Here is a 23,533-nt window from a genome sequence, read left to right as displayed (position 1 = left end):
ACTATATCCTATGGGAAAAATACAAATCTAGTTGGCTGACTGACTAGCTAACTGAAATTGCTATATAAAAATGATTTATAATTTTAATTTATAATATAGAATAAATCATTTCAAATATCTTATTTATATTGATCAGATGAGTTGGATCTTCTATCTTGTTAGAATAAGTAAATTTTCAAGTGGGAAAGAAGACAGAAACCAAGAATGGGTTTTTTTTTTTTTGCATTTGTGCTTACAGATGATTGAAGTTGTTTTGCATTTACTGGCTTAAAAAATAATTAACTTCAGTGTCCTTTTCATCTTTTATAGTTAGCATTCCCCTCCTCACCACCCCTGCAAATTTATATTAGCTTTTAATACAAGATTATCTTGTGCACCTTTAGAACACAGACTAGAATTTAGCAGGTCAAAGTATAAGTGGAGTCAAAAACTGAATAAAATACAAATAAAAACAGTTCAATAGACACTTAATTAAGAGAGTGGAAAGTGCATTTTCTGAAGGGCAGAGGTGATGACTAAGGAACCCATATGCCTATCATTTCAGGAAGTATGGGTTTGGTTAGGAACAAATAAACACTATTTGGAATTTGAACTTAACTAAAGATCCTGGCAATTTAAACTTGTTTCCTCAAAGAAAAGCTGCAGAACCCATCTTCAGAGTGCATAAAACAGGAATCTCAAAATATTCAGAGTCTTCATACATAGGACCAAAAAACACATTTCCCACTCTTAACCTCAAGTTAAGACTCTTATTAACTCTTATTAAGTCAGGAAGGGCCAGTTGGACATTTAATGGGAAAAAGAAGAAAACTTTATTGCTACAAATATTATTAATATTATTCTAAAAGAAGGATTTGAACATCTAGTTGAAATGGATGGAGCACTGGCCTTGAGTCAGGAAGATCCAATTGCCTTCAGAAAAACAAAAAATGAAAATGAAAAATGAAAACAAAACAAAAATAAAACAGAAAGATTGTGAATGGTGAATCCACTAAATAAAAAGATTTATGGGGAGATATTAGGGAGTGAAAGCAAGTGATTCTCACTCCCATACATGTAGATAATTTATAGTAAATGCTGGGAATATTAACTATTGAATAAACACAACCAGTTTAAAGTTTAAAATCTGCTATGCATAAAATGTAATGCTAGGTGTTGGAGATAAAAAGAAAAAAACGGAGAAAACCCTGTTCTCAGAGAACTTACATTCTACTGGGAAGACAATGAGAACATATGTAAACATTCAGAAAATAAATACAAAATAAATATGAGATAATAAGTGAGAGAACTAGCAGCTGGAATGGGAGAGAAATGACCAAAGGCTTTCTTGGAAAAGATCTAGCCTAAGTGGAATCCCTAAGGAATTCTTTTAAGTAGAGGAAAGGCATTGAAGACAACCAGTACATAGCCATAGATATGAGAAATGGAATGTTATTTTTGAGAAACAGCAAGAAAGTTGGTTAAAAAAAAAAGGTGGAGGAGGGGGAAAGAATGATGGATAGTTTATAGTCTGGACTGCTTAAGAAAGAATACTGTGTTTTGTAAAAAACAGTTGTTTCTCTTCAAGCAGCTGAAAAATATGTGTGTTTAAATATATACATATGTATGTATACATATATGTATGTATATATATCAATATGTATATGTGTTCACAAATATATAGATAAATAAATTTCTAAGGGTTTTATGGGTAACCAGATTACAAAGCTGGATTTTGGTAACAGGAAAAAATAAATAAACACTTTCTATTAATAAAAACTGCCCCTAAATAGAATGGGCTATGTCATAAGATAGAGGTCAGTCCCTGGAGACTGGAAACATTTAGAAATGTTAGGGAGAATTCAGTGTAAAATAAGATAGGGACAGCTGGTTGGTGCAGTGGATAGAGCATCAGCCCTAAAGTTAGGAGGATCTAGTTTCAAATCTGACCTCAGACACTTAATTCTTCCTAGCTGTGTGACACTGGGCAAGTCACTTAACCCCAATTGCCTCAGCCAAAAAAAAAAAAAAGTGTAAAGTAAGATAAACTCTAAGGTTTCTTCTAATTGTGAGTTTCTAAAATTATAGGAAATTGTGTGTGTGTGGTAAATGAAGATTCCCTAACTTTTTGAGATTCATGAGAGGGAGGATAATTATGCATGTTCACAAAATCTCCATTTTTCCCCCTGGAGGCAGTCAGAAAGATTAGGTTATATGGCCCATGGATGTAAGCTAGTTTGAACATTATCATGATCTCTGAATTGTACCCATTACTGACCAGTAATATCCCTGAAACATTCCACCAACAGAGAAAAGCACTCTTATTTCTTTGGTTATGTTAGCAGAAGACAAGCTCATTCTCAGCAGTCACCAGGTGACTGAGATTTCCAGGCCCTGAGAGTGCATATGTATTCTGATATTTTTTTTCTCACTTACTCTGAATGTTATAGCAAATGAAGCAACAAGAAACATTGCTGTGATTGGGCCATTAGCCTCTCAGCCAGCTAGTAAGATGAGTGTGGCAAAACCTAACCATTGTGAAGTCTCTCATTTGAGATTTCTGCCTGAATATGGATTTTACATTACTGACTCAATCCTATAAAAGCTCCTTTCTCTTCATTTGCCAAATGGTGACCTGATTGGCGTCATGATATCAGGGCTTTGGGGATTTACAATTCCATTAGTACAGAAAGTGATTACTTGAATTTTTTATATGTTTTATACAACACCATCATCTTTAATGGCTTTTGCAAGCAACAAGTCATAGATAACTTAAGGAGTTTGGTTTGTTTGATAATGTCCCTCTCATTTTCCCTGGAATTCATCACTTTCGGGTTTATCATTTTGTGTATGTGTGTGAGTCTGTGAGTGGTGTGCATGTGTGTGCATGTTGAAAATTCAATTCCCAGTTCCCAATTGTCTCTCTGTCACAGCTCCTCAATATCACTCCAATTTACTTGGTAAATAAGATTTTTTTCCCCCTGCACTCTGTCAGGAGCTACATTTTCAGGATGTACAATATTATTGCATTATGGTGGATGAACTTTTGCTAGACATTACCATATTCTAGTGATTATCACATTCTTCTGCTCCCTGGAGTATATTTTCCTCCCTCCCTTTTTTCTTCTGGTTTCAGTATTTTCTGCCTTTCCATTTCAATTTTAAAAGCACCATGCAGAGATTATTTTTGTGGACAGAAATAATCTGTCTTCCCAACTGTCTACTGGTGAGGAGGAACATAATGGGTTTTCAGTAAAAATGGAATTGTTGCCATGATCAGTGATAATATTCATAAATGGTAATAATAATGATATTACATAATAGCTACATTTGATGGCTCTACTACATGGAACCAGCAGAAAGGCTTTAGAAGACAGTTCTAGTTTTTGATACAGAAAAAAAAAACTTAACTGGGTTGAATTATATATGTCTAGAAGTCTGAACAGACACAACCTTCAACCTTTATCTGTCTGGCAGTATTAACTCGATTAACAATGAACAAAATTAACAATTAACTTGAATACTTGAATGAGACATTAACTTAGAATTTTGTGGAAATAAATCATGGTATATTGTCATTGTCCTTACAGGATAACAATCATAGACTGTGTGCTCCTTGAGACCAGGGATGGCTCCACTCCCCCACACTCATCCCATTGCCTTGTTCAGTTCACTCACTCAGTTTACATTCATGATGACACGTGGGAGATTGCCCTACAGGGCCCACCATCACTCTGCTTTCACCCAAAATTGTCTCTTATGGGTACTTTGCTAGTTTCTCCCCTTCTAATCCTTATCACCCTCCTGCTGGACAGAGCTTTCTCTTCTCCGTTTATCAAGCTGATGAGTAAGCGATGGATTCTTTGAGCTCAAAGATACTTTCAGCAGGCACTGAGAAAGTGTTAACTGTTACAGTAGCATGTAGTTTATTTAGTTCATTTAAGCCCGAGAACATCCATGCTCCTCCAAACTATAAAGAGCCAGCAATTCTGCTTGTGCATCAGCTCCAAAGACTCCAAGCACAGAAAACAGAAGTAAAAACTCTCTCCCTTCCAGATTTCACCTCCACTTTTCTCTCTCAAACCAGAGAAGAAAAGAAAACAGGTATCTCTGAAAGGTTTTCCTCTCTCCCTGTAGGGAGCATGAAAAAAGGAATAAGCCCAATGACTTTGCGTAGAAGCAGAAATCAGGTCCTTCCCAATGAGTTTATAGCAGCTGCTTCAGCTTCCACAAGTAGATTTCATCAGTTTTTCTGAAACCAGTGTTCTTTCTCTGTCCCTTGTAGCAACCATTAGATTGTATTCATATCATAAAAAGGATTGGGGAAGTCTCACTTTTGGTTGTAGGTCTGACAAATTTTAATCAATCTACTTTTATAAAAATCTCCTGGGGCCTATCCTCACAAAGATTAAAAGATGATGCAAAAAGACTGAGTAAAAACTGATGGGTGCCAATATTATTTTTTATAAAATTAAAATAAAAAATTATAATATTAAAGAAAATAAAATAGATTTTTTTAGAATAATGATAATAAATGAAATCTAATCATGCCGTTTGGCTTGAAAGTTGAAATCCATAGTTTGAAATCCTTTGAGGTTTAGTGCTACTGGACTGTATAATAACCAGATTTTGTTGTTAGCTTTCTTCTATTTATGCCTTTGTCATTTTCTTTAGTTCTTAAATGGAAATAACACATAAGAATCACAGTTGGCAAGTGTAGGATTTATTATCTATTATTTATTGTGATCATTCTTGCTCCACCCACCATCTCACTCTAATAGGTTAACTATCAGTTAAATGGATATTTAAAACCCTGTAATTCACAGTGTACTATGTCTTTTGACTGTATTTAATGACCAACACATTCTACAAATGAGTTAAAATGTGTTATTGTGTAAGCATTTATCATCACTACTTCATCTGCCCTGCTAACACACTGTTCCCTCAATAGAAATTCTCTTACAATTCTGAAGACCACTGGATGTATCTTTAACAATATGCAGGATTAGATACAACACTTGAGTTCTTATAAGATCTTACCTGCTAGGAAGGAAAATACAGAGTCCTTTTTTCTTAGCAAAGAAATGCAAATGTGCTTGTACAGTGGATAAGCACCTATTTTGGAAATTACCAAAGAAATCAAAGAAATATAGAGAATTTCAGAATATCATTCAGTCTTAGGAATAGAGAAGAGTTGTCTAAAATGGTGTCTTCATCCCAGTAAATAGTCTAGGCTAAGACTCTAATAATAATAATAATAATAATAAGACATTATAAGAGGCTTATTGATACTTTATCCCTTGCTTATCTAAGCTCACTACTCTGGTAACCATATAGAAGCATCACACCCTAAGCTGATATACATACTTGGCAACAATTACAAGGTTAGGATGGGTGGCAATAAAACTAATCTCTGAATTGAATTCTCTCTGCAGTCTGGGAAATTCAGATATTCAGATGTAAAGAGGAAAAGAAAATAAATTGCTAGATACTATTCTTCTCATTTAGTTTAGTTTAGTTTAGTTTTTTTGTTTGTTTGTTGTTGTTGTTTTTTTTTTTTTTTTTATTTGAAAAATAAGGATAGGGCTACTAAACAGTACAGTGGATACAACACTGAGCCTGGAGTTAGGGAAAATCTGAGTTCAAATCTGGCCTCAGATACTTACTAGCTGTTTGAGTTTGGGCAAATCTCTTAAACCCTATTTGTTTCAACACCTCATTTGTAAAATTATGATAGATTAGAGAAAAATATGGCAATCCACTCTAGTATCTTTGCCAAGAAAATTCATGGCTAAACTCCATGGAGTCCTGGAAAGTTGGTTATGATTGAATGACTAAACAAGAATAACAATAAAATTAGGACAATAATATCATCAATCTCTGCCTTTCCATGAACACAACACTGAATTTCTTAGCTTTGGGCATTTTCTCTGGTTGTCTCCCAAGACTGCAATGATCTCCCTCAACTCCACCTACTAACTTTAAGTCTGAACTAAACTCTCCCCTTCAATAGGAAGCCTCCTCCAAATTCCAATGCTTTCTGTCTGTTAATTTTCTCCTAATCATCTTGAATTTGTTTGCTTTGTATATATTTGTTCGTATGTTGTAAAACTCCTTGATGACACGAACTTTTTAACTATTATATTCCAGAGCTTATCACTGTCCCAAGTATATAGTATGTGTTTAGCTGATGTTGATTGATTGATAGTTTTATCTAATTCTTGAGTCATAACTTGATTCAAAACAAGTGCTGGTTCATTTGTCAGGATCTTCTGTCATGAGAAATCAGGATAAGATCTATTAACAATAAGTTCATGATCAGAAGTTTGGCAAATAGTTGATTTTTTTTAATTAATGCAACTCAAGAAAACCACCTATGGAAAACAACTCCTCCTTACTTCTACCTTTTATAATTTTTACTTTCTTTAAACAATCTCTCACTTTAGGACCTTTCCTGATCACCAATTTTTAGTACTCTCCACTTTAAAAAAATAATTTATATATTAATACCTGGTACATTTTATATTCTCTTAAGCCCTAGAATATAAACACTTTGAAGAAGAAGATTGTAAACCATATAATAATGTGTAAATACTGGTCAGATTGATGCCTTATCCTTTCCCTTGAACATTTTAAAACAAACCAGGGAAATTTTAGTTAACTTTTTCCTCAAGTGACTTGAAATTCAGCTGGAACTTTTTTGGGCAAGGAGTATATAAGGATTGCCTTAGGGATTAATCAGCAAATCCTGTGAAATTTCATGGAAACTTTTTATATTCCACTTTTAAAACAAAACAAATAACCAGTCTTTGGGGAATGTTTTTACCTGGAAGTAATTGCATATATTTTGACTAAAGCAATCGCCTGAACCCTGAGGTTGCAAGTGTTCCATAGAATCAAATGTAGAATCTCTTCCCAAGACATGAAGACCATTTTATTTTTATCATCGTATCTCTATACCTAGCATAATGTCTTGCTCATGGAAAATATTTAACATAAATTTGTGCAAATTGATTGAAATAATGAATGAGAATAAGCTGAGCTGCAGATATAGTGTAATGAGAAATTTAGACCTAGGGTCAACGTCTTCTTTCTACCAATTTTGATAGTATTTGAATGGAGCCAAAATTTTGACAGAACTCTAAGTGTGGCGACCAAAGAAGCAAGAATTTCTCTTTTCTCAACTCAAATTTTGGTAATGGGCTATTAGCAAGGCAGCAAACAAGGCAAAGAGTGAGGGGAGACATAATAATGATTTTAATTGCCTAATAATTTTGACAAACACCATCATGCCGTACTGATCAATACATTTTTTTTTAAAGATCAGAGATGGAGCTGATGTATTTCATTAATAGTATTAATAACATTTGGTTCAAAATGATGATGCTACACATATCTGACTTAGCCATTTCCTTGGTAGCATTATTGGAAATATTGTTGGAGATAGAATACTTATCTGAAAGCACCATTTGTCTCATCTGCAATATGAAAATTTTCCTTCATTGATTTATCCCTGGCATGTCATTTCATTGGTATAGAGGGTGTTCCTGGTGATAAAACTCCCTTTACATATGTAACTCATCTCTTTGTTACAGTCTTGTTATTGTTTGGGGGTAATGTGAGGTGGTTGCCTGTTCATGATCATGTAACTTATTTATGTTTCAGAGGTAAGATTTAAATCCAAGTTTTCCTGAATTCAAGGCCAGGCCATAAACCACAATGTACTCATCTCTGTCATTTCTTATGTTTATACATGTTCATTGATATGTAGACATTCACCCTCAGATTGATGACTGCCTTACCCAAACCCCTAACCCCGACTTCCTTAAAGCCCTTCTGATGTGAATATCAGGGAAATTGCCTTTTCCTTCTCACTGACTGTCCTCTCAGTGTGTAAAACAATAAATATTGCATTCAAACAATTTACAAAGAGGCAGATCTTTTGGAGACATAAAATTAGCTGGATTGACTGAATGAGCCATACTAAATTCACTGAATTATTGGTTATGTAATCATGAATTCTTCTTTATCTGAATGATGAATCAATCAGCAATAGTTGATTGCATAGCTGGGATCAATCATGAACCTGATTTTGTAAAATCTTCATTTAAAGGATCACCGTCAAGCCTCACTGTTAATCAATTGAATTTTGCCCCTATGCTCATGCTAATATTATGGTTGATACAGGTATCATACTCTAAGGATGGCAAAGGATGGCTAAATTCTTTAGCTCATTTCAGTCTCACGATAGTCATGTAAAGTGTTATAGTATGATTATCTCCATCTCATAGTTGAGGAACTGGTACCCAGAGTGTAATAACAGCTAACATTAAAATGGCTTTATGGTTTACAAAGTGCTTTAGAGAGATGATGTTTCTTGGTCCTCAGATGGGATGTAGGTATTATCTTTCCTGTTTTACAGAGATCCATTGACATTCTCAGGATCACACAATTCACAAATATCAAAAGTAGAATTTCAATTTAGGACTTTCTGACATCAAGTCCAGCATACTCAATATTGGGCCACCCAGTGGCCTTGAGAGATAAAGTAATTCTTATATGGCTAGATGTCCAACAGGAGTTACAAAGAATATTTGAATCCACCTCTTCACTTCAGAGTGGAAAGCACAATTTGCTAAATAGGGACAACTGTCAATTAACAGTATGAATGGGATAGTAAATCAGAGGAGCAGCTATTTCTGCTCCTGAAAAGACTGGGGAAATGCTGGAGAGAATTTGCTTTTTTTTTTTTTTTTAATGTTTGGACCTTGTATTCAGATAGTGAGGGACAAGAATATGGGGTAACATGGGAACATAGTATTGCCTTCTGGCATAAGAGAATGAGTTTTCTGCCTAAATCAGAAAGCATGAAATACCAGGACAAGGGTCACAGTGAAATGGGAATCAGGAAACTGTTTAATAAAAATACAAAACGGATAAGAGACAGCTATTCTTACAGTTACCATGAGTTCATTAAAAAAAAAAAAAGTCTTATCCCTTCAATTTCCTGGACAGATGCCAGAGAAATTATGTCTGTGTAACTACTTAATTAAATTTTCAGTTATATTTATGAGTGCCCATTGCTTAAATACCAAGAAAAAAATGTGAACCATGGTTTTTGCTTATTCAAGGAATCATAGATTTAGAAGTGGAAAACAACTTCAGAGACTACCTCATTCAAAATGCCCAGTTTTGGCTTAGTTAAATGATTGTCCAAGGACACTCAAGGAATAAGAATCAGGAGTAGGATTTGAATTTAGGTTTTCTGACGTCAAATCATCTTCCTCACACTTTTTCTTGAATTAGGAACTTAAATATATATGTGCATATATGTATTTGTGTACACACATATGTATATACACAGGCATATATGTATAATTTAAAATTAAATTATAATGTAAGAAAAAAGATACATAAATACAATTGATCAAAACTGATAAATTTCTACGCCCTCACTATTAACAAACAAAGACATTCACAAATATTGAAAAATTACTGATGCTAAGAGAGGTAGAAGATAGGGCAAAGTCAGGGTTAGATTGTAAGGTCCTTGAAGGAATAGATTGCATCTTTTTCATCATTTCTTCCTCAGTGTCTAACATTTAGGTACTCGATATGAATTTAGGTTTTTCTGTTTATTTTTTGCAGTTCAGTAGAGAAAGACACCAAACTTTAGTCAAGTTCTTCTAAGTCGATAACCAAACTTAAAAGAATAACTCTAGTCAGGGACATTATGCTGGTGATAATTCTATTCACATTTCTACTCTGTCACTCTCAGAGTTTCCTAGACCTGATAAGATAAGATGTGAAGGTCCTCAAAACTCTTTCAAAGACATTCAGTTTTAAACTCACTCTACCAACTCAGTACACTCACTCAATCAACATTTTTATAAAGTGCTTTTGGAATTCTAAAAAGTAATGGGGATATAAAGAATAAAAAAGCAAAAACACCTCGAATAAATAAATAAATAAACAAACAAAATACGTCCTGTTCTCAAGAAACTTACAAGGTAGGATAATTTGGGGTGCTTTGTATTCTGTCTTAGCTGAATCCATGTTGCCAGCCTAAGTCATCAGTAGTATCCTGCTGCTAGAGCTTATGATATCTTTGATATCACTTATAGCTGCAATTACTACTCTATCTAGAATGTTATTCCTCAAAGTTATTTGAACTAGATGTCAAAATACTTTGTGCCCTCTTATGTTCAGTTCTGTATGCATTATGTTCTGATGCAATCATGTCTGAAATGAATGAATATTATAACAGTTAATAAATAAATAGAAGTGAGGCTTGAACAGTATTTTGAAGAGAATGATAAAAGATTGGAAACTTATTCTTAAGACCATATTATTTACCATTTTTGGTCTCTCCCATTTCTACCAGGTAATGTCATTCTAGTATTTGCCTATATACCTAACTTTTTAAAAAGTAGTTTTTATATATTTTATTTTTATTTTTAAAATTATTTAAAATAATTTAAAATTAATCATATATATATATATATAATATATATATATGAATTCATGCAAGATATATTTCCACATTAGTCATAGAATAAAAAAGTCACAAATAAAGAAAATGAAAAAAACAAAACTATTCTTCAGTTTTCACTCAAAGTTCAGCAATTCTCCCTCCGGAGCTGGATGGCATTTTTCATCCTGAGTTATTTGTATTTGTCTTGGATCATTGTATTGATCAGTGTAATAAACAATTTCAAAGTTACAGTATTATAATATTACTGTTTCAGTGAATAATGATCTCTCAGTTCCTCTCATTTCACTTTGCCTTAGTTCATGTAGGCCTTGTCATTTTTTACCTTTCTGAAACTACTCCCCTCCTCATTTCTTACAGCATAATAATATTCTATCACAACCATATGCCACAACTTGTTTAATCATTTCCCACTCAAGCATCCTCTCAAGTTCCATTTCTTTATCAACACAAAAAGAGCTGCTATAAATATTTTTGTAAATATATGTACTTTTCCTTTTTCCTTGACCTTTTTGGGATACAGATCTAGTAATGGTAGAGCTGAGTCAAAGGTAAGTACATTTTTATAGCTCTTTAGGGATAGTTCCAAACTTTTCAAAATGGTTGGATTAGCTCACATCTATTCCCAGTTTATAAGTATATCTAAAGTTCCCTTACCCTCTCCTGCCTTTGTCATTTCTGATAGACTAACTGTGTATTTCCCTTCATTCTATTTTTCCTAACCCACTCTCTTTTTATTTTATCCTTTCTCAAAATTCTGGTTTGTTTCTGAGCACTACTTCCCTTAATCTGTTTTTCTTTTTATCATCCATCCCATTCCCAAATCTCTTATCCACTTCCTTGACTATTTCCCTAATATAGATGTCTATACCTAAGTGAGTGAATGTTTATAAAATACATACATATATATGTATATGTATAGTATATTCTTCTCTTTTTGACCAAATTCTAAGGAGAGTGAGATTTAAGCATTTCCTGTCACCCCTCCATTTTCCTTTGCAATATAAAAGGTCTTCCTTTGTGTATCTCTTTTATGTGAGGAAAATTTCCTCATTCTAGCTCTCTTTCCACTTCTTCCATTGAATCCCTCTTTATCCAATCATCATTGACTTATACTTATGTCTTCTATCTATGTAGACACCTTCTAACTGCCCTAATTAGGACAAAGTTCTTAGATGGTATGTATATTATTTTCCCATGCAGGAATATTAACTTTATTGAGTCTCTTATGATAACTCTTTTGTGTTTACATTTTCATGCTTAAGTATTATGTTTGAATAGATTATTTTCTTTTTTTAAATAGATTTTTCTATACTCTGTTTTGTTTTTTTTTTTTTTTCATCAAGAATGTTTGAAAGTGCACTATTTTATTCAAGGTAACTTTTTTTCCCCTGAAGGATTATCCCCAATTTTTCTGGGTAGTTTATTCTTGGTTCTAATCCTAGCTCTTTTGCCTTTCAGAGTATCATTTCCCAAGACCTCTGCTCCTTTAATGGGGAAGCTGCTAAACCTTGTGGGACCTTGACTGTGTCTCCATAATATTTGAATTGTTTCTTTTGGGCCATTTGCAGAATTTTCTCCTTGACTTGGAAGCTCTAGAATTTGGTTATAACATTCCTAGGAGTTTTCATTTTGGGATCTCTTTCAGGAAGTGATTGCTGGATTCTTTCAATTTTCATTTTATCCTCTGCATCTAAGGTGTTGGGACAGTTTTTTTCTTGAAATATCATGTTTAGATTCTTTCTTTAATCATAGCTTTCAGGTAGACTAACAATTCTTTATTTCTTCTTGTTTTATTTTCCAGTTGTTTTTCTGATGAGATATTTCACATTGTTTTTTATTTTTTTATTTTTTTTGACTTTAGTTTATTACTTCTTGATATCTTTATGTCTTTAGCTTCCACTTGTCCAATTCAAATTTTTAAGGAATTATTTTCTCTAATGAGCTTTTATACCTCTCTTTCCATTTGGCCATTTTTAAAAAAATGAATTCTTTGGTGATTTTTTAATGCCTTTTTAGTTTTTTGCCATTTAGCTACTGTTTTGAAGGTGCTATTTTCTTATAGGTTTTTTTGTTCCTCTTTTTTCATTGCTAATTCTCTTTTCATAATTTTCTTGTACTACTCTCATTTAATTTCCCAAAATTTTCTTTACTCCTCTTATCTCTTTAATTCTTCTAGAGCTTCTTGTTGGTCTTGCCTTTAATTAACATTTTTCTTTGAGGCTTTTTTGGTAACTGTTTTTACATTGTTATATTCTTTTGAGTTAATATCTTATTGTTTACCACTTTAGGAGCCTTTTGTGTTCAAGCTTTGTTTTTGTCATTTTCTCATTTACCATCCTATTTCTTGATTTTTAACTTTATGTTAAAATTGAGTTCTGCTCACCTAAGGGTGGGGAGCCACTGAAGCACTCCTCTCTACCATCAGACTATGACTCAGAACTGCTTATGGCTAAGAGTGCAGCTACTCCCAGGGCCTTCTAAAGGTCCTTTGTAATATCTTTATGAACAGTTGTTTGATCTTACTATCTCTGGGATGAGAGCACTTGAAACTTTGCTGTTGCTGTTATAGTGGCCTTTTTATGCCTAACTTTAATGAATGATATTTATAAAATGTGGTCTCCTAAGAGTTAAACATGTTTCTGAGTTGTCAGATCAAGGACTGATAAATGAAGGAAGCCACCAATTCTAACACACCATTTTCTCCCTTTTGACTTTAATACTATTTTAAAGTTTTTCTTCCTTTTAATGATGACTTTAGCCAATCAATCAGTCAAGAAACATTTGCTAAATAAATACTTATGATGAGGAAAACACATACTTAGTTTTGACAAGGGGGAAGGTATTGTGGAAAGATTTATAAATAACAGTTTGCATCTTCAAACTTTTATCTACAGAACAAGACGATGTAAACATAGAAATAAATATATGGCATTTCTTGGGGGATGAAAGGGAGTCATAAGAAATTAGGAAAAGTATTGTGTTTAGTAGAAGTTTACACTGAGCTGAACTTTGTAGGAAATTAAGGATTCTAAGAAGCTGGTAAAGAGAGAATTAATTTCAGGCTTAGAGGACAGTCTATGTGAAAACACAGGAATTGCAGATAAAATGTCATGCAAAGTGAATATGAAATAGGTGAGTTTTGCTAGAAGGTATAAGTGTGGATATAATGATAAAGTGCCATAGTTCTTTTACATCATCCTATTTTCTCAGGCTTTTAGTTAACGTCTTGTTCTTGTAAACAAGTAAAAATTCATTATGACATGAAAAGAGTAACAGCCAGGGCCAATTGTCTGAGTCTGAGTAGCCCCAAAGCCTGCACTGGCCATTTAAAAAGTGAATGAAAGCCAGCATCTACAAAGGCAAAAATAAAGCAGTCAATAATGTTATAAAAGAAAATCCACCTTCTGAGTAGAAAAAAAGAACTTTATACAATCCTAATCCATTATTAAAGGTGACCATTCATCCTTGGTAATCAGATCAATTTGTGCTGAAAATTTAGTTCTATATGTGAGAATTGCAAGTGATCTTATTAGTGTTCCACTGCATCAACTTTGATAAAATCCCCAATCCATTTCAGTTAAGTTTCTATTGATCCACTTAAGAGATCAATTTGGACTCATTCGATTGTTTTGTCATGGGATTTCATCTGGCTTGAGTCTAACATAGAATAAGTGAGATTTAGTAATAGAAGATGGAATAAAAAAAAAAGTCTAGATAAGTATTGACAGTTGTTTGAAATTTGTGCATTTTTGTTTTGGAAAATGTAGTGCCCACCTAGCATATAGTAAGAAGAGGACACGAAAGTCAAACAGTCTCTTCCACAAGTCGCTGGCTTATCTCCTCACATCTCTATTAATGATGGAAATTCTAATGATATTTAACAGTGAATTAACAATCAACACCTTTTGCACTCACAGAAGTATCTTTTTCTCTGCCATCTTTTGATGGAACTGCAATCCCATGGATATATGTGGTTATAATTGGCACATCGTAGGCACTTAATAAATGTTTCTTGACTCCACCAGTGTTGCTCACATCACATCTATAACCTTTCATACATGTGATTCTTATTGCATCTTTCCATAAATTTTTGATAGCTGTATTCAGCATTTTAAAGACTTTCCCCTGGTCTATTTAAGGTGAAATGTGTCATAATATGATATTTCTGCTACCTAACTCTTGTTGTTTGCCCTTCATTCTTGAAGAGGACCATGTCATCAGGGAGGGGATGCTGTGGCATACAAGTGAATTGGATTTAAGTGAGGGAGGGCTGGGCAAGGTCACCTGCCTCACTTTCCCCTCCAGAATCATTTGGATCCAGTGACCAGATACATCGACAATTAGAGATGGCCCTGGATGCAGTGGGACACTTTGGTCTTTTCAAACTAATCTTCAACAGGTCTCAGTATGATTGAGGGAATCCCTATCTTGCCACTATGATGGTATAATCTTCTTTTCTGATTATTCATATCTTTGATATCACTTTTCATGCCAATGTTATCCCAGGCAACATATCTTCACAGTGATAAATACCATATTTGTCTCCATTGCCCTTTGGGTTGTTTACAATTACAGTGTTTTTACAAAATAATGGTGTTTCATGATTCTCAGCTGCATAGCATCCTGAGCAGGATAGTGATATTAAATATATCAAAAGCATGTGTTTGTTTTTGTGAGTACTAAATTTGGTATTACTGAAAGCATTTCTCATTCTAATTCAGTCTTATTGCTTCTTTTTTATTTAATTTGTGAGTTAATATGCATTAGACAAATACCATCTTTAGTACCTGGCATTCATGCCATGAAAGTATGTTTGTATGAATATAGATATATACACATAGAAGTGTGAGTATATTACATGCAACTAAGGGACATAGTGGATAGAGTGCCAGGTCTGGAATCAGGAAGACTTGAATTTAAATCTGGTCTCAGACACTAGCTATGTGAACATGATCAAGTCATTTAATCTTGTTTGCCCTAGTTTCCTTATCTGTAAAAATGAGTTGGAGAAGAAAATAGCAAACTACTTCAGTATCTTTGTCCAGAAAATCCCAATGTGGTCACAAAGAATCCGACATGACTGAAACAACTAAATAGCAACAATAAAAATGTATACGAACAAGAGAGATAGGGAAAATGTGTGTGTGTGTGTGTGTGTGTGTGTGTGTGTGTGTATCTGTGCTGACAATATCTAAATATAGATATCTAATATACATTAACATTCAGATATATAATTTCTAGAGCTAAATCTTTATAATAGGTAGAGAAATATAAATCTGTAATGTGATGGATCTTGTATCCATAACTATATTTATGATCTTGTCTTTATCTCTGTGTATGCTGGTGTCTATATCTATATATCTATGTCTGTCTATATCTATGTCTATGTCTGTCTGTATCTGTTTATGTCTACTATATCTATGTCTATATCCATGTCTGTCTATGTCTGTCTGTGTCCATGTCTGTATGTCTATGTCTGTCTATGTCTGTCTGTGTCTGTCTATATCATCCATGTCTATGTCTATGTCCATATCTATGTCTGTGTCTGTCTGTGTCTGTTTATGTCTATGTCCATATCCATGTCTATGTCCATGTCTGTCTATGTCATCCATGTCTATGTCTATGTCCATGTCTGTCTATGTCTGTCTGTGTCATCCATGTCTATGTCTATGTCCATATCTATGTCTATGTCTGTCTGTGTCTGTTTATGTCTATGTCCATATCCATGTCTATGTCCATGTCTGTCTATGTCTGTCTGTGTCATCCATGTCTATGTCCATATCCATATCTATGTCTATGTCTGTCTGTGTCTATGTCTATGTCTGTCTATGTCATCCATGTCTATGTCTATGTCCATATCCATGTCTATGTCCATGTCTGTTTATGTCTGTCTATGTCATCCATGTCTATGTCTATGTCCATATCTATGTCTATGTCTGTCTGTGTCTATGTCTGTCTGTGTCCATGTCTGTCTATGTCTATGTCTATATCTATGCCTGTGCCTAAAGTCTATGTCTATGTCCATCTATACCTATGTCTATATCTATGTATATCTATACATATACATACATACAAAGAGTTATGTTTATCTTTTTGATGTACATATGCCATCATGACAGGATAAATCAATGAATATCTGAGTTCAAATCCTACCTCTCAAAAATACCAGCTACATGACTATGGCCAAACCATTTAAACTCTTAGTGTTCCTGGATAACATTTTATGATTCTAAATCACTGATAAGTTGATGAATTATTAGCACTGATAGTGGGAACAAACAACAACAAGTTTCCTATATGGGCATAATTGTATGTCTGGAAAAAATTTGCATAAGTATACAGATTTACAAAATGCTTTATACATATCTTTTAAGACTCATAACAATTCCATAAGATGACCTAGATGGGAGGAAAGTGCTGTTATTATATCCACCTTACCAATGAGGAAACTGAATTGGAGAAAGACATAATATATATTCTGAATAGTCCTAATGACCAGGAGTAGGGTGCACAGCTTTACTCTGTTATTGTTCTATGAAACACAGCCCAGGATCTTAATGGTTGTACATTCCATTATAATAAATCATCAGAGGGTGATGTTTGTATATATGCATGTTTATAGACATATGTAAATGTTTGAAAGAGTATACATATTTACATATATACACAGACACAACCATATGTACATGTGTATGCATATACACATATTTATGTGTATATATACAAACAGACATATGTTCAAAGAAGTGTAGTTAAAATCAACTACTCACATTACTAATTCCTTACAATTTGTGCCATAGTCAAGAAATCCTGTGTTTGACTTTTGTCTCAGATATTTACTAGCCATGTGACCCTGGAAAAGTCCTTTAGTTTCTCTTATACTTAGTTTCCTCCAAATAAAATAATATTATCATCTACCTCACAGTTTTTGTTGAAATAGCATATGTAAAGTGCTTTGCAAACTTTAATGTGCTATGTTAAGTGCTAGCTATTATCATTATTTTCTGTGTACATATGACTTCTCTCCAGGGGAATGTAAATACCTTGAGTACAGGGACTATTTTAATTTAATTTCTATATTATGAAGGCTTAATAAGTGTTTGTTCAGTGAGTGAATGAAATACTCAAGGAATATTTGAGGAGTTACAGAACATCAATACTTGGTGGGGGAAGGATCAGTGAGCTGATGCACGTCTAGAGAAAGATAAGGGAAATATATATATATTAAGTATGAAATAAAGAAAAGATACTGGTTATTCAAGATATATAAAGATTAAAAATTACAGTAAAGTTTATGATTTATAGTAAAACATAAATCATAAAATCTTTTTAAAATGGTTCACAATTCTATGAATTAAAGCCTATTCTTAAAGTTTATAAATGTAGTTCTAATTTTTCTGGCTCAAGTATAATGAAAGCTCACATATCTTAGTTCCAGCTTCATTTAAATAATACCTATTTTGTTTTTCATTTTTTATGGAATTAAAAAAATTGCCTGAACAAATTAAAAACACATTTAGCTAAGCTCTGTGATAATCTGCTTTTGCTTTGTTTATTGCACAAAACACGATAAGAGGCTGAGATTGATTAATAGTCACCATATATTTGGGATTCTTGATCAATCTGCAAATCCATTTATAGTTACTATAGAGACTTTGGAGCAATAGCCATTATTCTTACTGTGCAAAAGTCAGTAGCTCAGATAGGTTGCCTGGCCTTCCTTTGGTTGTGTGTGTGTGTGTGTGTGTGTGTGTGTGTGTGTGTGTGTGTGTGTTTTGCAGGAAAGAGGGCTATCTGACAATTTTTTCTTACTTCACAGAGATCTCATCAATTAAGAAGTAATCAGTGTACAAGCACAATATGTGCTACATATACATGTATATCATACATACGATATGTGTATGTACACAAACATTATGTGTTGTGTATATGTAAATATATGATAATACTTATTGTCTCCTCCATAATATATGCACATGTATACACATATTGTGTATATATAAATTCCCATGTGTGTATATGAATATTTAGTACATGTTATATATTTTCTAATATATGGCATTATAAGATTGGTGTGTTAAAATATTATTTACAGCAGATAATGTAATGCTACTTATATTAGCTATTTTATACTGTATATTATATAACATAATACTATATAGGTGATATATTATCTCTATATAATACATATGTATATACAATGTGTATATATATATATATACATATATATGTGTGTATATATATATAAAGTTAATCAATACAAATAAGGTAAATATGTTGCTAAGAAGGATACTAGTAATAGGGGGAATCAGAAAAAGCCTTTTGTAAGAAGATGGTACCTGAAATGTATTGAAGGAAGAAGAGGACTATTTGAAAGAGAGTTAAGGAGGGAGTATATTCCAGAGTTTTTGCTTGTGCAAAGTATGGAAATGAGAGATGGAATGTCCTGAGTAAAGGATAGAAAGAAAGTCAATTTGGCCCAATTTTAGTGTAAAGGAAGAAAAATAATGCTGACTGAGGCTGAAAAGATAAGTTAGGATCATATTTAAAAGCTAAAGGGACAATATATTGTATCCTAAAAGGAATAGGAAGATATTCTAGTTGATTAAGTGGGAAAGTAGCAAGGGTGGATTGACAATGGTACAGGAGTGGGGAGAGGAGCCCAATTAGGAGGCTGGTTCTATAATTAAGTTGAGAGATAATGGAGACTTGCACTAAGATGGGAGAAGTATAAATGAAAAGATAGGGTCAGAGAGGAAGAATGTTGTGCAAATAGAAACATGAAATCTGGTAATTAAGTGTCTAAGTAGAGTAAAGAGAATGAAGGCTCCAGGATAATCCTGTACTCAAGAACCCAGGAAGGAATTGTGATGTCCTCAGTAGAAATGAGGAAATTTGGAAGAAGGAGAGTTTAGGAGGAAAAACAATGAGTTAAGGTTGTACATCCTATATATAAAGTATTTTTGAGCTCTCTAGGGTGAAATATTCAGTAAGAGACTTGTTATAATGGATTGAAGAAACAGGTTAGGTCTGGGATCCATCTGCAGTGAGATGATATTTAAATACATGGAAAATAATGAGATTATAGAAAGAGAATGTAGAGGTTATAGAGAAGGCCTAGGATTCAAACTTTGAATGAATATTTAAAGGATGCGATGGGATGATGAGCCAGCAAAAAAGACAAAATGAGAAGGAATGGTGATGTAGTGAGGTCTAATAATATAGGGCCTATATTATTATCATATCATATATATTATATTATGTTATGCTATGTGATATTGTAGTTTATTATATTGTTATAGATATATAATATATACATATATGTAATATATGTATATATACACATGTATGTGTGCGTGCCAGATAGTTAGGAGGAAAGCCAGGAGAGTATAATTTACAAAAACCCAAAAAGGAGAAAGTTTCCAGAATGAGAGGGTGGTCAGTAGTATCATATGCAGTAGGTATATTGAGAAGGATTAGAACTGTGCTTTATCATTCAGATTGTCAATTAAAAGATCACTGGGTAACTAGAGAGAACAGTTTCATTTGAATGATGAGGTCAAAAACCAAAGAGCCAAGGAGTAAGAGAAAAAAAGAAATAGAATATACACATATAACTTTTTTTCAAGGAGTTTGGCTGAGAAAGGGATTATTTGAAGACAGTTTTGAAGGAATTGATTGATAGGAAGAGACTGAAGGTTAGAAAGGGAATAATGATTTAAGATTCAATCTGTTACAGAAGATGGGGAGGAAAGGGATCAAGTGTACTCATAGGTGGGTTGGCCATGATAAAGAAAAGAGTTGTTTCTTTGTCAGAGACTGGGGCAAAAGAGAGATTGGGAGCTTATGCTGAGCAGTTTTGAGATGAGGAAAGTAGCAAAGAAAATTTATATCTAAAAGTCTCTTCAGTTTTCTCAGGAAAGGAAAATGCATAATCCATAGTCAAGGGAGAAAGAAATATGATGAACCTGGGGAAGAAAGAAGGTTTGGAATAATTTCTTTGGAGATCGAAATAGGGAATGAATTAGAGAGGGAAAAAAGCATGCTTGCTTCAGTTGAGATTGGAAAAACATGAATTTGTAACGTGCATAATCATACACATCATCATAAGACATCTTTTATCTCCTTTTACTTCTTTGTGCAGATGGTGGAAATTGTCTAAGACTGGGGTTTTGCAAAAAAGAGAAAGACTGCAGGAGGACAGAGCCAAGAAGGTGGAGAAAAAGCAGTGACTTACCTGATCCCTCCCCAAATCCCCTCTGAAGAACTTTAAATAATGCCATAAAACAATTCCTGGAGCAGCAGAGCTCACAAAAGGACAGGGTGAAATAATTTTTCAGCAAGGGACAACTTAGAAAGTCAGCAGGAAAGTTCTGTCAAGCAGTCCATCTCAGCCCAGTCCCAGGACACCGGGAGTGGTCCTTGGAAGCCATCACCAGCAGAAGCAGCAGCAGCTTCCAGAGCTCTTATACAGAAAGTAAAGAGGTTGCAAACTGGTCAGACTATTGCAGAGGTCTCTTTGCTAGCACTGAGGCAGAACTCATTTACATTGTCTATACTTGGATCTAGGTTACAGTCCTGCATGGCAGTCCCAGGGTGAGGAGGAGCAGTAGCACATCACAGCTTGTAGCCCCAAAGGAGTACGAAGCTCCTCATTGTTCCAGGCAGAAAAGAGTGTTTGTGGTCACCACACAGTAGTAAATACCTCTCCTTCATTCATACTTTCCTGGAAGAACTGAAAACTTACAGGTCCCTAGAAGTATCTATGAAAACAATTGCACGGAGCTCCTGAAGCTTGGGACAGAGCACTTGCCATCCTGGAAGAAGAGCCCCATTTTAACAAAGAATTAAAAGTCAAGAAATAGGTTGGGAAAAGGAGCAAACAAAGGAAAAAATTCTGATCGTAGAAAGTTACTAAATGACAAGGAAGATCAAAACACACACTCAGAAGATAAAGTAAAAACTCCTATACATAAGGCCTCCAAAAAATATGAATTGATCTCAGACCATGGAAGGATTCAAAAAAGAATTTTGAAAACAAAATAAGAGAAGTGAAAGAAAAATTGGGAAGAGAAATGAGAGTGATACAAGAAAATTATGGAAAATGAATCAATAGTTTGGTAAGGGAAACACACACACACACACACACACACACACACACTTCTGAAAAAAAATAGCACCTTAAAAACCAGACTTGTTCTGGTAAAGGGAAGCACAGAAATCAATGAGGAAAATTATCTTAAAAAGCAGAGTTGCCAGTGAAAAAAGAGGTACAAAAATTCGCTGAAGAAAAAAAAAAAAAAAACAATCTTAAAACGTTGAATTGGCCAAATGGAAAAGAAAGTACAAAAGCGCACTGAAGAAAATAATTCCTTAAAAGATAGAATGAGTAAATGGAAGCTAATGAGTTTTTGAGAAATCAAGAAACAAGAAAACAAAATCAAAAGAATGAAAAAAAAAAAGACAATGTGAAATATCTCATTGGAAAAACAGCTGATTTGGAAAATAGATCCAGGAGATATCATTTGAGAATTATTGGACTACTGAAAGCAATGATAAAAAAAGAACCTTTCAAGATATTATCAAGGAAAACTGAACTGATAATTTAGAAGCAGAGGATAAAATAGAAATCAAAAGAATCCATTAAACATTTCCTGAAAGAGATTACTAAATGAAAACTCCCAGGAATATTATAACCAAAGTCCAGACCTCCAAGGACAAGGAGAAAATATTGTAAAACCTGCAAAGACTTACATGGGCTGATGCAAAGTGAAATGTACAATGTAAATATTAACAGCTATGTTGTAAGATGATCAGTTGTGAATTATTTAGCTATTCTTAGCAATACAATGATTTAAAATAAGTATGAAGAACTTATAATGAAAAATGTTTTCCATCCTTAGAGAAAGAACTGATGGTATTTGAATACAGATTGAAATATACTTTTTAAAAAAACTTTATTTTTCTTAAAGGTTTTTCCTATTTTTTTCACTGCATGATTTATATAAAAATGGTTTACATGACTACATATGTATAACCTCTATTGAATTGCTTGCCTTCTCGATGAGAAGAGCGAGGAATGCAGGAAGGCAGAGAATGTGGAGCTCAAAGTTTTAAAAATGAATGTTAAAATTATTTTCAATATAATTGGGGAAAAATAAGAAACTGAATAATTTTTTAAAAATAAAGGCAGCAGGGTACTAGTGCAAGGGATAGCAAAGGGTAGAGTAGAGTTGAAATGGATAATTATTGGGTTGAAATTGTAGAGGAGGAAAGTGATGTCAGGGCTCAGAAAGTGCTTGGAGTAGAGGGACTTGAGGTCTTGATAGCAAATAGATTAGGTACAGGATGGATAAAGTTACCTAGAGAGAGAGGGAGATAATAGGAGGTTGTGTTAGATACCCAGATGGGAATATCAGAGTTTCTAATTAGGATTAGAAAGTGATTTAATCTTTAATCTCATCTAGCCCTTCTATAACTCTAATTTGTAATTAGAGAAACAGAACAGTTGGCAAAATCCTGCATGTGCCCATGCCCAAATGACTAATGTGAAATTAAGAAGTGATGATGGTACTTAAGAAGATGACAAAAATGGGATGCTGGGAGTTTGAGGAAGGATCATCAGGTCCCCAGGACAGAAGTCCTGTCAGCGGTTAAAACCTCCTGTTCTAGCAGGGCTGATGAGAAGGCTAAGAATAGAAAGCATAGAGTCCGCAATGGTAGCTTTGAAAAGTTAATAGCCAAGAGCAGGATGATAAAATGAATTATTCTGCAAAAATCTGATTATTCTAAAATTGGATAGATGGATGCAGATATCTGCAGAATGAAATTACTTCAATTTGCCTGAATCCTACAAAGTAACTCATTCATGTTCATGAATATTAAAAGAAAAACCTGCAATATTGAAATTAACAAGTAGGATGCCATAATGTATAGAGTAATAGGTCTGTACCAAGGCAAATCTGAGTTCAAATCTTGCCCTTTAACATTAGACATCGAATACAGTTTCCTTTGAATGATAAGGTCAAAATCTAGATTGCAAAGAGCTGAGCAGTAAGA

General features: G+C 33.8%; 1 long non-coding RNA gene across 1 annotated transcript in view; it reads left to right on the top strand.

Annotated features, from left to right (window-relative positions):
* The window catches only part of LOC127540434 (uncharacterized), a 44,586-nt gene that overhangs the window by 4,089 nt on the left and 16,964 nt on the right, over positions 1 to 23,533 (top strand). Inside the window, exon 2 of the long non-coding RNA XR_007948140.1 lies at positions 20,619 to 22,257. This is a non-coding gene — a long non-coding RNA (uncharacterized LOC127540434). The remainder of the gene's footprint in view (positions 1 to 20,618; positions 22,258 to 23,533) is intronic.

The sequence above is a fragment of the Antechinus flavipes genome, chromosome 6 (assembly GCF_016432865.1).
Source record: "Antechinus flavipes isolate AdamAnt ecotype Samford, QLD, Australia chromosome 6, AdamAnt_v2, whole genome shotgun sequence".
NCBI classification, from domain to species: Eukaryota; Metazoa; Chordata; class Mammalia; order Dasyuromorphia; family Dasyuridae; genus Antechinus; species Antechinus flavipes.
Note: the sequence above shows the minus strand (reverse complement) of the source record. Positions and strands in the feature narration are given on the sequence as shown.